Source organism: Aedes albopictus, chromosome 3 (assembly GCF_035046485.1).
Source record: "Aedes albopictus strain Foshan chromosome 3, AalbF5, whole genome shotgun sequence".
In the NCBI taxonomy this organism is placed as follows: domain Eukaryota; kingdom Metazoa; phylum Arthropoda; class Insecta; order Diptera; family Culicidae; genus Aedes; species Aedes albopictus.
In genome coordinates, this window is record NC_085138.1 from 373,428,123 (window position 1) to 373,445,643 (window position 17,521).

General features: G+C 39.2%; 2 protein-coding genes across 4 annotated transcripts in view; both read right to left on the bottom strand.

The window, feature by feature from the left end:
* Positions 1 to 17,521, bottom strand: part of LOC109397131 (NADH dehydrogenase [ubiquinone] 1 alpha subcomplex subunit 9, mitochondrial) — a 440,561-nt gene that overhangs the window by 85,152 nt on the left and 337,888 nt on the right. The window lies entirely within an intron of this gene.
* LOC109409838 (uncharacterized) overlaps positions 1 to 17,521 on the bottom strand; it is a 110,798-nt gene that overhangs the window by 58,206 nt on the left and 35,071 nt on the right. The gene's annotated exons all lie outside the window — the stretch shown is intronic.

Sequence of the window (17,521 nt, forward strand, 5' to 3'; positions counted from 1 at the left end):
TCAATGACGACTTTTTAGGCCATCCAAATCATTTTGGAGTTAAGGATTTCATTTCTACACTCGTAACAATCCACCGATTACATTTCAAACTTAGTATAGTGCGTTTTAGTAGTCATATAATATCAGTTGAATCCGACATCCTGGATCATCCAAACTATTCTGAAGTTGAGATACATGGTTTTAAATAGGAATGGTCTATCAATAGAGATGCACAATTATCTGAGTTTATCCATTTGAGTCATACATGCAATACAAGCCATGTGAGTTTTCCAGAGTGTCAGGGACAGGGATGCCAGATGATTTTGTGAAAAATCTGTATCGATATTTTCAAAAATCTGTATCCCTCACAAAATATTGGTGAAAATCTGTATCTCATACAAAAATAAAATGACCCTTCTAGCTTAAAAATTTGTTTTCATATAAAACGAAGTCTGTATGTGTAGAGTCTAGAAGTGTATTGGCCCTTTGAATAAGCGGATCAGATTGGACAACCCTGTCATGAATGGATCGACAGTGTGTACGAATCAGATCGGGGAGAACGAAGCAAAGTGTGAGACGTCGAGAGTGTGTGTCTGATGGTGTGAAAATATAAAGCGTAAAACTTTAAGAAAGTGTTTTAGTTATAATACCTAGAATGACCTCGATCCTACATTTTGGCGACGAGGACAAATAAACACAGTGAGTAGTGAAGAAAAAGTGCTTCGAATGCCGAAAGTGATGAATTGTGAAACAGCTTCGAATTCGGCCGATTGTCAGCATTTTGACCGACCCCCCGGGAGCGCTGGTGGTTGCTGGTGCGGTGAGTACCTCAAAAGAGAGACATTTTTTGTGAGATGGGAGGGGAGTGAGGAGCGCACGAGGGAGCGTCCTTCCCGGTTGCGCTGATTGAGTTTTGTCCCGACGTTGTTGATGTAGGTGGCAGGATGATGCAAGCTGCAGGAGATGCAAATCTTTGTGAGTGTGTTGATGTCGGTTGGCTCTTCCTCTGGTGCGTGGTTGAGTTTGTTTTGTTGCCGTCTGGCATGGCCACTGTTTTGTTTTGGGTCGGCCTGCTCGATAGTCGGTAGGCGTAGTTTGCTCGAATTGGCTCTGACGGCAGCAAAAATGCACTCACTCCAATGGGAAATCCCATTTGTATCTATCATCGTGTGCGTGAAGAAGTACAGTAGACGTTCGATAAGTGCAACATGTTTACGTTTCAGTTACCGAATGAAATTCGCTAACTGCAACGACTGACAGCCGTCAAACAGATGTCAAATGCTGTTGGACGCAGCCAGAATGCACTCAGAAACATCGCAATGCAGCTGTAGTGCATCCGAAAAACATCGCAACTCTGTTGACGTTTCGTTTTTGACAGATAGCGGTGCGATAACTGCAAAATTGTTGCACTTAGCGGACTTGCAGTTAAAAAGCATTGCAGTTAAACCGTTTGCACCGAGCGAACGTCTACTGTATAAACAAATGTGTTTTGTCTCGTTTTTTCTCACGGTTGCCATACTACAGCCGCCAGGCGGCAGCACTGCGGCGCCGTCAAGGCCTGTTGCAAGACTTGCTCTTTCTCTGGGTGCGAAGTGGAAAAGACAAGAATCACAGTGGAGCAGGTGTTATTTTTGAGTCAAATTATTGGCTTATTTCGATGATATTTTTTTGTGAATTGTGGTAAATAGGATGGTTGGGTTGAACAAACGCTTGAAGTTAATGTCGATTGAAGTAACAATTGCTGTAAAAGATTATATATCTGCTTACTGTAAGGCAATACAAAATGATTATCTACCATATAAAGTCAAAGTCATTAAAATGCGTATGCATCTTGGTAAAATGGTTTAGTACCAGAAGTGAAATGGTGTTGTACCAAACGGGATATTGTTTACAAAACAGACGTTTTTCGACTAAATGTGAGGTGGTTTTATACCAATAGAGAAATAGTTTTGCACTCAATGCGAAATGGTTTGGTACCATGAATAAAATTGTATTGTACCACAAAAGAAATGGTTTCGTACCAAATGTGAAACAGTTTTGTATCAAACATGTAATGGTTTTGTATCAAAGGTGTAATGATTTCGTACCATGAGAGATGCGGTTTTGTACTAAAGGAGAATTGGGTTTACCAATGTAAAATAGTTTATACCGAAAGAAAAATGGTTTTTAAACCATAACATAAATGGTGTTGCTTCAAATGCGAATTGGTTTTGCACGGTTTGCACGAAGAGAGAAGTGGTTTTGTACCAGATGTGAAATAGTTTTGTATCAAAAGTGAATTGTTTTGTTTTAATCACAAAATAAATTATTTGAAAAGCGAATTGGTTTTGTACCAAAAGATAAAAAGGTTTTGTACCATAAGAGAAATGGTTTTGTACCAACAGTGAAATGGTTTTGTACCAAAAGAGAAATGGTTTTGTACCAAATGTGAAATGGTTTTGTACCAACAGTGAAATGGTTTTGTACCAAAAGAGAAATGGTTTTGTACCAAATATGAAATAGTTTTCTATCATAAGAGAAATAAATGGTTTTGTACCAATTGTAAAATAGTTTTGTTTAAAAGAGAAATAGTTACGTACCAAATTTGAAATGGTTTTGTACCATATTTAAGTGGTTTTGTACCAAAAGAGAAATGGTTTCGTACCAACAGTGAAATGGTTTTGTACCAACAGTGAAATGGTTTTGTACCAAAACAGAAATGGTTTTGTACCAAATATGAAATAGTTTTCTATCATAAGAGAAATGGTTTTGTACCAATTGTAAAATAGTTTTGTTTAAAAGAGAAATAGTTATGTACCAAATTTGAAATGGTTTTGTACCATATTTAAGTGATTTTGTACCACCAAAGAAATTGTTTTGTATCAAAAGTAAAAATGGTTTTGTACCATGAACGAAATTGTTTTGTACCAAAGGGAAATGGTTTTGTACCATATGTGAAATGGTTTTGTTCCAAAAGAGAAATGCTTCTGTACCATATGTGAAATGGTTTTGTACTAAATGTGAAATAGTTTCGTATCATAAAAGAAATTGGTTTGTAACCATGGGATGTGACGAATCGTACTATAATTTTGTACTGAACGAAAGTTGGGTTTGCATCAGCGGGCTTCGTGGCAGTGCGGCTAGAGGCGTCAGTCATCTAGACGTTTCGTAAGCCTCGGAGTGTGGGTTCGATTCCCGCTCCAGTTGGGGAAAACTTTTCGTCAAACGGAAAATACTCCACTGGGCCACTGGGTGTTATGTGTGTTTTCCGTTGTCATATGTTAGTGCTTGTTCAGTCTGTACAACCTCTGGTTGAAGACGGTGTAGAGTCTTTAAAAAAGTAAAGAAAACAATACAGAAAACTGTCAGACCGTTTTTCAGAGTGTTTGGAAAGAAATGTAATTTGTTTCTCAATCAAAATTAAAATGGTTCTTGTACCAAAATAGATTATATTGTACCTAATTGGTTTGCTTTACCCAAAAAGGAAGGTGAATTTTGTGTCGTAATGGACTTTGGTTTTGTACCAAAACACTATTTTGAATTGAGTGATTTTGAAAGTAACTAATTTTTATTGTTTTGTGAAAGCCAAGTTGTAGCCAAACGAGGAGAGTAGCTAGATTAACCCTAAATATAAATCAATGAAGTATTGAACAAGAATAGCTGAGTATCAAAACGAAAAAATATGAGTTCAACGTTATAATACTATGAATAGTTGTCTATCTATGATTATGTACCCATTTTAAAATGGTAATGTTTCACAAAAGAGGTGGTTTTCTACCAACAGAGAAATGCCTGTGCACTAGAAACGTAGTTTCCATTAGGGTTATGCAAGAAGTGAAGAGAAGTTCAAGTTACGGATCATCCACATTACATTGGTATTGTGATTAAATACGTTCCGTCGTGAAGCATATCAAAGATATTATTTACATGAAATAGTTCAGCGTTTATTAATTCGCGAAATTACTACAATAGGACCCATATTGCTGACGCGAAGTTCGGTGACGGTGTTCGGTGGAACCATACTGAGACTGACGAGTTGGTTTTTCGGTCGATTAAGGAATGTTTCGTAGTAAGGGTTTCCTAGACTTTCTTGGGCAAAGAGTATTTACATGCCAAAGAAGAATAAGAAAATGGATTTAAGCTTGGAAGGAAAAAGTGCCCTGGTCAGAATCTTTTCATCATTCAAGAATATTAAAAAAAAATCACAGAGAAGCACAGTCACAGATAGTGTAGGTATAGGCAGAACTAAATAAAGCTGTTTATCAATGTGTAATTAATGAGTGCTGATTATGTTGTACAAGAAATGTTCTAGGGAATCGGTGCAGAAGGTTATGTGTAGAATACAGACATGGACTTCGATGATGGCAGAACTCAAAATGAACACGATATGAAGGTTTTTTCTGTATTACTTAATTTGTCGTTTTGCGAATTTTGGAAAAGTTCGTCAATAATGTTGAATGTTTAAAGAATTTTAGGGAATTTTTAAGATTTTACGTTATAAGTTTTCTGTCATTGTGTGCAGTGTTGGAAAGGTTATGCCAGGCGTTCTCTATAAAACAGACCCTTCTGAAACTATTCCAAGTGACCAAGGAAAAAAAATGAACTGTATCTGCAAGCAGTCATGTCTACAATTCTAACCAACCAAGTCGAACGAAACAACACCAAATGATGGTGATGAGGCCGTAGTGGGATGTACACATGACATGCAGTTTATTGTTCTTACTAGACTCATACACAAGGCAACGTAATTTAAACGGTACGGAATTTATGAGACATAAAACTGGAACATCGATCGCATCAATGCATAGCTACATGAAGAGTAGGTTAAGACAATGAGTCCATATGTCGACAATCAATCGGATGCATGGGAAAAAAATGCATGAAAATTACGTTTGTTCTAAATTTTGGAGTCTTCAGTGTCGTTGAAAGAAGCAGATTGAATGCAGAATGGAACTAAATTTATATTGCAGTAAATGTAATGGAATTATTATCATCATCTTGGTTGAAGCTATTATCATACGGCAGACTACGCCCGAACGTATGGGAGGGCTTTGCACGAGAAATTCTGCAGATTTGTTTGATACACGTTCAAGACGAATAATAGATCTCAATTCATTTTACGAAGGAGCAAAGAATCATTGTCGATTTTACACTTTATCGAATACGACAATATGAATCCGTCGCTGTTGAAAACATAGCCAGAGTCGTCGCTAACCAATCATCAAGCAGGAGTCTGACGTTACTCCGATTTCATCAACACAAGCACGAATGGTGTGATGCCTGATTCATCGCGATAATTTTGGATTCCCTCTGGAAGTGGCGGCGCTTTTTTGTTGTGAAAGCAACATACAATACTGCAAGGACTAGAGGATCTACCCAAAACTACGATAAAGGAAATGAAGAAATGGAACGAAACAGCTAAAACATACTGAACCCTCTTAAGATGTTAGGATTTTCGCACCACGATGGCGTAGTGCACGTTCAGCGTACCTGTCTGGGTATTGACCCAAACATCCTACTAGGGTAAAGCTCACGGTAAAGCTGCAGCCAGATTCTGACAGTTTAGACTCGGTCTATAGATCCTTTCTGCTGACATCTGCATTGCACCGTACATCTGGAGTTGTATTCCTGGCCCATTCGTGATAAACTGCCATATTTGAACTAAACATCTGTATTCAAAAAAATGGAGGACGTAAATGATAACCGACCGGGGGAAGAAACATAGGAGAAAAAATCAGATTCCTTCAATTAAAACCATCTGAGCTGAAGGGTTGATTGCTGTTGGTTGATTGCTGTTGGTTGAGTTTGTGGAACATTCGCTCCTGAAGAATTTGAAATTGTTGAAGGTATTGTTGCAAAGGGGTCGAACCCTGACAGAAGAAGAAACTCCACGGACTCCGACCAAATTATACATCACAGCGTAGCTCATCTGTAACAATTGAACTGGAGCACTGTAACGGAAACATTTTGAGGAGCTTCATCGAGTCATTTCAACATTGACGATCAGCAGGATTCTGATCATTTAAAATAACTGGATTCATCGTAGCTGATGTCGTTAATGTATAGGGGGGATGTAGAGTCTAGAAGTGTATTGGCCCTTTGAATAAGCGGATCAGATTGGACAACCCTGTCATGAATGGATCGACAGTGTGTACGAATCAGATCGGGGAGAACGAAGCAAAGTGTGAGACGTCGAGAGTGTGTGTCTGATGGTGTGAAAATATAAAGCGTAAAACTTTAAGAAAGTGTTTTAGTTATAATACCTAGAATGACCTCGATCCTACAGTATGGATTCTCAAAATTTGTATAGTACAGATAAATCTGTATATATGGCATCCCTGGTCAGGGATATCTGTGGTCACCTTTAATATTATGTGTTAAATTCATTTACATCTACACTCGCAACAAAGCATCGTCCTTATCCAAAACTTAGTATTGTGTAGTTTAGTAGACATACATGGTTAGTTTAGCCATATACCATATAACTTGGAGATGTTCTAGATCATCCAAACTATTTTGAAGCTGAGATGTTCGGTTTACATTAGTAATGACTCAGTTCATACATGTAATGCAAGTCGTTGGAAATAAACTACCAGTACATCACCGATATCTTCAGTATCACTTATAATATTTTATAGTTAAGGCCTCCAGATCTACACTCGTAGCAAAGCATCGACTATGCTTCAAACTCAGAATAATGCGTTTTGGTAGTCATAGAAGATCAGTCGAATCATGTTATACTTTTATAGACATTTTATAGAGACTTCCTGGATCATCTGAACTATTCTGAAAATTAGATGGATGGTTTGAATTTGTAATGGTTTATCTAAAGGCCTTGATAACAAAACGAGGAACCCAGATGAAAAGGGACCAGACCAACAGACACTAACCGGGCACATTTTTCTCACACTGGTGTTGTCCCAGGGGTTTGTCAATAGTGATTGGCGATGCCCACAGTGTGTCCCAAGTAGTGTTCAGCAGCTGAAGGTTCTAGAGGCAGTGGTCAAGAAGTCCGACCCAAGAAGCGATGGAGGGTCCGAACAGGGAGTTGGCTCTAACGTTGATCGAATTGAGAAGCAGTTGGAAGAGGAGCAACTCACAAAGAAGAAGACTTTTGCGAAGTAGATGGCGGCGCGGAAAGAGCTATTCGCTCGGCAGAAGGCGTGAAAGGAAGAGCAGCTGAAGCAAGAAGGGGGAATGCGTGAGCCGGAACTCCAGGTTCAGCGCGAAATGGAGGAGCAGCTGTTACAGCATGAACAGTATGAATGCTGCTACATGCTCAACTAACTGCAGAGCAACCATTTTTGAAGGAGGACGATGCATCGGGAGGCAGTTTACCAGCAGTGTCAATGGAGTCAACGCGTTGAATGAAGGAACAATAGGTCGCTGCCGGTGGAGCTCTGGTAGATCATCCGAGGAAGAAGGTACAGGAGTGGTTGGACGAGTAGGCAGTTGAAAAACCGTCGACCGTTAGTTTTCGGTGGGCACATCTGAAAGGAGTTGACCCGCTAGGTGCGGAAAAAGTTCGCTGGCTGTCAAGACGTGGCCAAAAACAATGAATTAAATGCCAGTGATCACTGAATCGGAAGTTGAGACGAGTGAAGCTAGTTAAAGCGAGGAGTCGCCTTAAGGTGTTCGTGCGGAAAGCAGCCGGCGCAGCATCTTGCGGAGTAGTAGAGTTGCTGACGGGCCCGGGCCAAGTGTTGGCCGCATATCCCGAAAGCAGTTGGCAGCTCGGAAAGCGGTTTCGCAAGATCTTCCGAAGTTTCGCCTAAGAAGCGGAAGTCTGGCCGCTGTTCATTAGTAACTTCGAATACACGACGGCGGCGTGCGGATTCTCGAATCTGGAAAATCTGAAGCCGATACAGGACTTTTTGTAAGGCGACGCACTCGAGGGTGTAAGAAGCACGTTAGTTCTACCAGACTCAGTTCCGGACGTGATTACCGATCTACGGAATCTGTTCGGAAAGCCGGAGATGCTGTTGAAGACGTTGCGGTTGAGAACGTTTGAGAACGAGTCTCGGAGCGTAGAGATTGTCATGTCGGCGAATGGCTCGAAGGAGAAGTGTCCGCTGTTCAATACGCGAACGGTATCTGAGTTGCATCTGAGTTGTTCGGTATGCAGAGGAGGTGAAGCGATACTCACATTTCGCGGGGGTGCCGTCAGGCGTGTCAATGAACCTCATCGGCTGGACAACCTGCATGTATTCACGCCGCTGGAGTAACGCGCCGGGAAACCGAACGAACGCCGTTAGGTCGTAGATGGGCTGGACGATTTACGGCTCCGAGAAACGGAGGCCTACTGTGCAGACATACTTGAATCTGCACACCGCCACACCGGGAAGCGATCAGGAGTTTCATAACCTGCTGCGGGAGCAGTATATGTTGGAAGTCGAACACATCGTTCGCCGTATCTGAGCCGGAGGAATCAGAAACTGGGTATGTAATTCCGATGAGTTCCTGAAAAAGCTTGGAGAGCGAGGTGGTGAGTCAGCGATGCATTTTAGCTTGGACAAGAGCTGGAAATTGTTTGGAATACAATCCACGACGTGTTCTGTTTCGCAAGCGCATCGAAGCCGAAATAGGTATTTGAAAGTCCTTCAAGAAGAAAATCGTCTGACGAAGCGAATCATGTTGTACATCGTGATGGGGCAGTTCGATATCCGGTCCTCACAACAGTCACACTTGGGGAAAATGCTCATTCAACCTATGGCGGACGGGGCGTCAGTGGGATGATGTTATGGGTGAAGCGGTTATTGGCAAGTGGAAACAATAGACGAATATTCTAGCGGATGTTAAAGCTTTCAAGCTTGGTCTACGTGGTTTATGAACAGCCCCTACTACGATGTTGAAAAGTGAGCTCAACGACCTTGCCTAACCCTCCTCTGTGGTGGGTCTAACCATTAACGTTAGCTAGACCAAAACCTTTGGTTGGATGGCAACACGGACATCTCTTCCAACTTAACAGTAGCCGGACACGCAGTAGAACAGATCGAACATTTTCAATTTCTTGGTAGCCAAACAGCTTTCGACGACTAAACCAAGATACAATAGACTATTGTCTAATTATTATCAACAGAGATCCAATAAGATTAGTGAACGCACCAAAACTAGCATCTTCAATTTCAATGTGGAATCGGTGCTCTTGTACGCCAGCGAGACGTGGTGCGTATCAGCAGAGACCACGCCGAAGCTGCAAGTTCTCATCAACCGATGTCTGCGGTTAATAGGTGGCCTCACAGCTGGATCTCGAAAACTGAGCTCAGAAACCGATATTAACAGGAAATCGAGAACGCAAATGGAGATCGGGCCTAACACAACAAAAGGGCGAAATCTACATATGAACGCTGGATTGGAATCTGGCAAGACATCGCCGCAGAGGCAGACCCAGGGGCTGAGCGCACATATACAAGTAACATTGGCCATCGGTACCCCAGTGGTGCTCAGGATTCATGAGTGAGTGACATGTTTTCTATCGTATTGTATTCAACAGTTTTACCCAGGTTGATTGAAGCTTCTGATCTTCCAAAAACTGCCACCAACCGAGCGGGAACCGTAAACAAAACCACAAGCTATCACCTCGTAAAAGCGACCATCACTGCCCAGACAACCAGTAATCGAAAAGGATGTTGCATAAGATGATAAAGTGGAGGTCATATACATGCATGCCTCCATTTGGGCGCATGTAAAATGTACGCATATCGCCTCCACTTTAACATCTTATTCAACATCTTATACGATCACTGGTTGACTGGGTGTGCGGTCGTGAATTGGGTCTAGGCATGTTGTACAACACACAAAACTACGCGGAACGTTTCAAGGGAGATCGCTACTTCCCCCGGCATAAAAACCGGCATATCTTCTTGTTTATCGCTTTGTCGCCACTGCTTTTGACTTGGGTTTTCGATTTCTTCCAACAACAACAACATGTTGGACTCTCATTCATCTCAAAGCTTCAGCAGACGACAAGCGGCGGGCGGACAGGTAGATCCTTTTTTTCCGAATTCCTACTGCACTTCGTCCTTCGTATGTACCAAGTAGCAACTAGCCAGACCAGAGAGCCAAGCGCGGTAGCTAAGCGAACCGAACTAAAATTTACGACTTCCATCCCACCAGCATCAGCAGCCAGCAGCACACCCGAAGGAACGGACAGACGACCGACGACGACGGTCGTAAGATATCGGATCTAAAGGGGTCGTACCAACTACCTACACTGCTAAGGCGCGCGCGGGCGTCACTAGACGAGCAAATTATGAGTCTGGGAGAACATTATATTGGACGGACGGGCGTACATCACAGACCGGTAGGTTTAGAAGGTAACAACGGCCAGATGTGCTTGGCTTTGGGTGCAGAGGGTGCAATCGGTGAAAAAGTGTGGAAGTTTTACGGTTTTACTAATTGGTTATTTGTTTCTGGGGTGGGTTGAGAGCTGGCTATCGTCCGGAAAAGCGAAATATACATGATAGTGATAGATACTATAAGGTAGTTTGTCAGGTGGGTTTCAATGGTACACCGGGGTAAGATGAAACGCGAAGTTTTGAATTAGATTTCAATACAAGTTGAAAATGTATCCTTCGGTAAAAGATTGTTTGAATCAAAAACTTTGTATTATGGCAATCAAATTGTTTATCATCATTAGAAAACATCCTGTTAATCCGCTGTTTCATCTTGCCCCACCCGTTTCAACTTGCCCCGGTGTACCTTATGGTTTTTATTTTGTAAGAGATGTGTTTTCGATGATAGTTTTGAAATGATCAGTACCGTGATTTCGGGTGAAATTGATCACTTTTCGTAGTTTTTGGCGAATAATTTTGGAATACTTATCGTTGTGAATAAATTTAATGCTGTAAAACAAGTACGACCATGGTTTTCATCATTCAACGAGGTTAAAAATTCTACTGCAAATCATATTGTTACAAAAAATATCATTTGAAATAAAAAATCAAGAAAAATAATTTCGGGGTGAAATTGATCAGTCAATGAAATGTTTTTGTAAGTACTGAACATATTTTTTTCTCCTAAACTAACCACCCTGAAATGCGAAAAGCTATGCAAAATTTTTACAAGTTTACTAAATTTTAAATTATTGAGGTTTGTAGTTTAATAAATCTTAAAGAAACGCCTGAAAGTATGCAATTTCCGCACTAAATATAATATAATTTCCGTAAAAGTACAATTTTATGCATAAATTTCAATATTTTAAGAATTTTTGATGACGAAATCGGGTTTAGCGAATACTTGACAGCTAGAAACATTTATTCGAAAATTCATTACATATGCGATACACCTACGGTAACAAAAGTTTGAAAGTGTCTTTGAAGTTCGCCTGACAGGCAGTTTCGGGAAATATTGAATTTTATACAGAAATTTGTGACTAATTGGCTGTAAAACATGCAAACTCATCATTCAATAACCCTTGAGCCAGATGAAGGTCATTTTTTACAAATTGTTTAAAGTTTTAACCGTTATTTTTAACGAATAAAAATGGCCCTCTAGTCGATCAATTTCACCCCACTGATCAATTTCACCAGAAATCACGGTACTACGTATCAGTGTATTGAAGGTATTATATAAGAAATCCACACGTGTAGACCCGTTATACTGAACTTCATACTAGTTTGTCTGAACGACTATGCTTTACAATAATATTGGAATAATTCGTAAGAATCCCAGAAGATTATAAGCTACAGGTTGCTTATGTAGTGTTACAGTTGGCAAAGACTACATTTCCACGCATCTCTCTCTTTCCACCATGAATTTATTCCACAACACGATTCCAAAGGTAAACAATGAATTACCTGTTGCCGTATTCAGCTGTTCTAAATACGTCAAAAATTTACCGAACACGGTACTCAAAATTAAGTGTGTTCCTTCAGGGATTTCACCTTATATTTCTTCCAGAAATCCGCTAGAGATTGCTCCAATAATTCTATCTGGTAGTACTCGAAGTACTTTTGCAGGAATATCTTCCAGAAATTATTCCAAAAAAATCACTGGATATTATTCAAAAAATAATTCATGAATTGCATAACAATTTTGTTCAAAAAATCCTTCAATAAATTCGTCCAAAAATTAATGTAGACATGTAGACATAAATTTCTTCAGATTTTTTATCCAGGGGTTCCTACAGGAATTCTCTAAGAAAGCTCTTCTGGGCTTACTTATGTATTTCTCATGGGATTGCTTCCGAGATTCCTCATGGGGTTTCTTCATAAATTCCTCCAAGAATTCATCCAGGGATTCGCCCGGAAATTCCTCTTGTGATTCTTTCAGGAACAACTTCAGGAATTATTTAAAAAATGCATCCAAGAACTCTTTTTAGGGTTTCTTCAGGAATTCATCCTGGATCCTAGAATGCTTTCAGAAATTCCTCCAGGAATCAAGCCAGGACTTCCTCCAGGAACTGTTTAGATATTCCGTTAGGAATTCCTCTTGGGATTGCTTCCGAGATTCCTCCTGGGGTTTATTCAGGAACTCCTCCAGGAATTCTTTCAGGAACTGCTAGAAAGATATCTTCAAGAGTTCCTCTACGTACTCTTTTAAGGATTTCTTGAGGATTTCCTCAGAAATTTCTGTGGTTTATTCAGTACTTCCTCCTGGTTTTTTTTTTCAGAAACTCGTTCTGAAATTCCTTCAGGAGTTGCTCCTTAGATTCCTTCAGGAATTCATATTAGGATTCCTCCAGGAATTCTTCAGGGGATTCCTCCAGAAATCTATGCAGGAATTCTTTCAGGATTCCTCTCCCTGTCAACACATGATCGCATATGCTGTTGAATAGGATGCTATGGCAATATGCGTACACTTTACATGCAGTTAAATGGAAGGATGTACGCACATGACCTCCACTTTAGCATCCTATTCTGCATCATATGCGACTTCGTGTTGGCTGGGCTGGGAATTCCTACAGGGAGTCCTCTAAAAATTCCAACAGGTATTCGTCCAGGAATTCCTCTAGGTATTCCTCCATAGAGAAACCTCTAGGAATTCCTCCAGGAATTTCTCAAGGAATTTCTCTTGAAAGTGCTCCTGTGATTTTTCAAGGAAATTCTTCAGGGATTACTCTTGGGATTCCTCCAGAGATTTCTCATGGAATTCATGCTATAATTCCTTCAGCAATTTCTCGAAAGATTTCTCAAGGAAATTCTCTAGAGATTCCTCCAGGAATTTCTACAGGTGTGTCTCCAGTAATGTCTCCAGGGGTTCCTCCAGGCATTCCTTCAGCTATTCCTCTAGGGATTGCGCTTGGAATTCCTCCGAGAATTCCTTTAGGAATACCTCCTGGCATTCCTCTGGGAGTTCCTCCAGGGATTTCTATAGGGATTCTTCCAGGCATTCCAGGAATACCTTCTAGAATTCCACCAGGAATTACCCCAGGAATTCCTTCAGAAGTTTCTTCAGGAATTGATCCAATAATTCTTCCAGAGATTCTTTTAAAAATTACCCCTGGAATTCCTCCCGGTATTCATCCAGGAATTATTCCAAGTATTCATTCAAGAGTTTAACCAGGAACTCTTCCTGAAGTTTCTCCAGGACTTTCTCCTGGCATTCCTTCAGGATTTCATCGAAGAAGTTCTCCAGCGACTCCTCCAGGAATTCCACCAAGAATTACTCCAGGAATTACCCCTGGTATTCTTTCAGGCGTTCCTCCAGGAATTGATCCAGAAATTCCTCCAGCAATTCTTTCGGAAGTTCCTCAATTCCCCCAGGGAATTTTCCAAGGATTACTTCAGAAATTCTTTCATGAAATTCATTAGGAATCGAGAATTATTTCAGGGTTTCCCCCAGAAATTTATCCAGGATTTTTTTCTCCACGGATTCCTCCAGCGATTTCTCCAGGGATTCCTAAAAGGATTCCACCAGGCATTCCTCTAGGAATTCACCAGGAATTCCTTTAGGGTTTCCTCTCTTCCAGAGATTCCTCAGGGAATTCCTGTAGGATTTTCTCTCGAAATTTCTTCAGAAACTTCTTCAGGGACTCCTCCCTAAATGCCTTTGGAGATTCCTCCAAGAACTCCTGGATTCACCGAAGATTTTTTCCAGAATTACCTCAAGATTTTTTGAATTACTTGAAGGATTTTTATAGGAATTCTTCAAGCGATTTGTTAGGAATTCTTTAAGATAATTTTAGAAGGATAGAGGAGCCAGGAAATTCTCCACGGAGTCATCCAGGAATTCTTTCACAATAACCTCCGAGAAATCTTTAAGAAGTTCATCCACAGATTTATTCAGGAATTCCATGAATTCCTGCTGCTCCTGCAAAGGAGTTTCTTCAGAAATTCGTCAGAATATCGGGTCTTGCTAAAAATTCTTTGACAAATTCGATGAGTTTGTAACATTTTTCAGAATAAATGCATTATTTTTATTTACCACCCCCCCCCTCTCCCCCTAGATCACCTTAAAAATATGTTGAAAACAACTTGGAGTGACCTTAGAAATTGCGAGAGAAAAAGCCAAATAAATATAGATAACGGTTATCATAAAAGAAATATAGCGCGATCCCAAAAGCATTGCTAAATGAAATCTCATAAAATGGGCAAAAGAATTCCGGAACAGAATTTCCCAAGACATTCTAAAATAGTTCCCTGAAGTTTTAGAAGAAATTTCCGAAAATGTTCCCAAAAGAATTTCCGTATAATTTTTCAACATAATCGTTGAAAAAAATACTTGATTAGAAAAAAAACATATGAATGAGTTCCTAAAAGAAAAGCAGAATAGTTTTCCAAAGAATATGCTGAATCAATTGCCAAAAGAAATACCAAAGCAGTTATCAAAGAAACTGTTGAAAAAATCCAAAGGAACTCCCTAATAGTCTCGGAATCAATTGTCAATTGTCAGACTGTGATATATCTGACGCTTAGACCAAACTCGTAGGTCATTGAAATACTAAAGCAATATTGTGAGGGATTCTCTTTATTGTTTTCTAGTAGAAAGTTTTTATTCACTAAAATCACTAGCGCCACGTAGTGCATTGTTTTCTAGATGAAAGCTCTTAGTCTTCTGAGTAACTTTGCCAAAGAGTATATCCTTCTAAAAGGTTTAGAACGCGAGAAATACGACGCTTAGATCAAACTGGAAGCGATGCTGGAAGCTCATGCAGCACTATTAGCATCACTGTTTTCTAAATGAAATCTCTTAGGGCCGATTTCTTTACCCTGGCTTAGGCGTTAAGCCAGGTTTAACTATATGGGTCAGCCTGGCTTACGAGTTAAGTCGAGGTGAAGAAATCGGCCCTTAGTTTTCCGAGCAACTTTGTCAAAAAGAATTTCCTTTTAAGCACTAGGAGTATGTAGTGAACGAATTTCGAACTTAATTGCTTTCTACAATAAAACTTCTACTCTTCTGAATAACTTTGCCAAAGTCAGTCCAGAATGCGAGATATACGACGTTTAGACTAAACTGGTAGCCACTAAGTACACTATAGCGCAACGTGATTCCTGAACTAAATTGTTTTTAGATGAAACCTTCTGAACTATATTGCCGAAGACGGTACGACGATTAGGCCAATTAGTTAGCTCATTACAACACTTAGGCCACCTAGTAAGTAAACCTCAAACTAAATTGTTTTCTATGTGAAAGCTTTCAGTCTTATGAGCAACTTTGCTGAAGACAGTATGCCTCTAAGTGGTACAGAACGTAAGATATACGACGTCTACACTAAACTGGAAATTTCTAAGAACACGTAGTGAGTGATTCTCTAACTAAACTGTTTTCTATGTAAAAACTGTTAGTCTTTTGAACAACTTTGTCGAATATATGTACAATATGCTTCTAGGTATAGAACGTGAGATATTCCACAACTACTGCCAAAATATATTTATATAATGCCATCCGACATGTCCGACATGGTACCCAGTGTAGCAGATTCCCGGTGGCCAATGTTCCCCCACTGTTTTACCATATCAACATATTCTTGACAAAATTATCTTTCGAATAAGTCATGGATCGTTTGAATTCTTAAAAAAATCATCATTCTATAAAAGTTTGAATTTCTGAGTCATATTGAACGCAATGCTTTATTCGTACTTTTTTTGTGGCGCCATTTTGGTTTCACCTTAAGAAAAAAGAAAATTTTCCATGAAGTTTTATTACTACTAGTTAATGAACTATAAAGGTTTTTTTTTAATTTTTATTTTTGTGTATTTTAACTTAGATGCTAATTCTACACTAGAACTAAGGACTGTTCAATTTATAAAACGGACAACTTGTTTGTGCGATATCTTTTTTTATTTTTCAATAAAATCATTATCAGTTTTTTGCATACCTTTTCATAGTTATTCTCAAATGTAGGAAAAATATAACATAAGGCAAAATGTCCTTTTTTGTCTAACTGAAGCGGTTTTCGTAAAACATCAATAAAAACCCATTTCTCAAAATTCAACATAACTTTCCACATACTAAACATGCATATTTTTATGAAATTTTTAATGTTTTGGAATCTTATACTGTTCCACTAAAGGTAAAGCTCAAAAGTTGGTAAATAATAATGCACCAAGCAGCCTCCACCTTGATACAGTAAGTTGCCTTGTTTACAAAGAAATTTTTAAAAAATATTTGTGTAAGTCCTGTGATGCAATAGCACAACGGATCCGGCTCAAAATTTGTCCAGAGCAGTAGAATGCTGCTTTCTGGGTGATACAGAAGAAAAATTTACTTTTGATTGCATTCTTCATCAAAAATTTAATCCATAAAGATGGACATAGTAAAAAATGCATACTTTTTGCTCCATAGATGCTGATTTTCGACTCCAGCGAATCTTGTTATTATTTATTTTCAACAAAGTTGATTCTATGTTATTGTACACCTTATAAAATAACAATCGGATGTAAAATTTTATATTTTCAACATCATTGCTATGTAAAATTTACAATAGGTTGCATTGTTATTTGGAAGAACCTTCAAAGAACGAAACTGTTTTGATTACTGTGCCTGTAATGGCACACAGTAACCATACCAGCAATGCAATTACAAAGCAGTTTTCTGCAATTGAAACCACATTATTCCTACTTTCGACTGGATGTAGAAAAAAATTGATTATTGAATATTTTCATGCCCTTTTTGCCTTACAATGAAATTGTAATCAAAAAATCGAATCTCACTTGAGACTTTAATATTACAACAACTAATTTTCCAATTGAGTTTAAACTTCGCCAGAATGTTCATTACTCATGCTGTTGCAGCATGGCACATACTTTTCTGATAATCAAAACGATATACCATGCGTGAACAATAATTTTGTGTATATTCTCAATTTTCAGCAATCGTAAAATTCACCTCATTTAACATCTGGCCGATTTTCTATGAAATTAAACTATTTTTATCCGATTCAAAAATCATTACTATAATGACAGATGATGTACTGAACAACGAAACAAGGGTGGTTAAATTTGAACTACGCGTCTTCTTTTTATAGCCTTGTAAAGGTGTCCGTTTTATAAATTGAACAGTCCTTATAAAGGGATATTATGGCTTGAAGTCGTGTTTTGGGTCATAATGATCCTAATGTACGATGGAGGTTAAAAGTGTAGACCTGTAATTAGTAGTTTGGCTGACTTGGAATATTTAG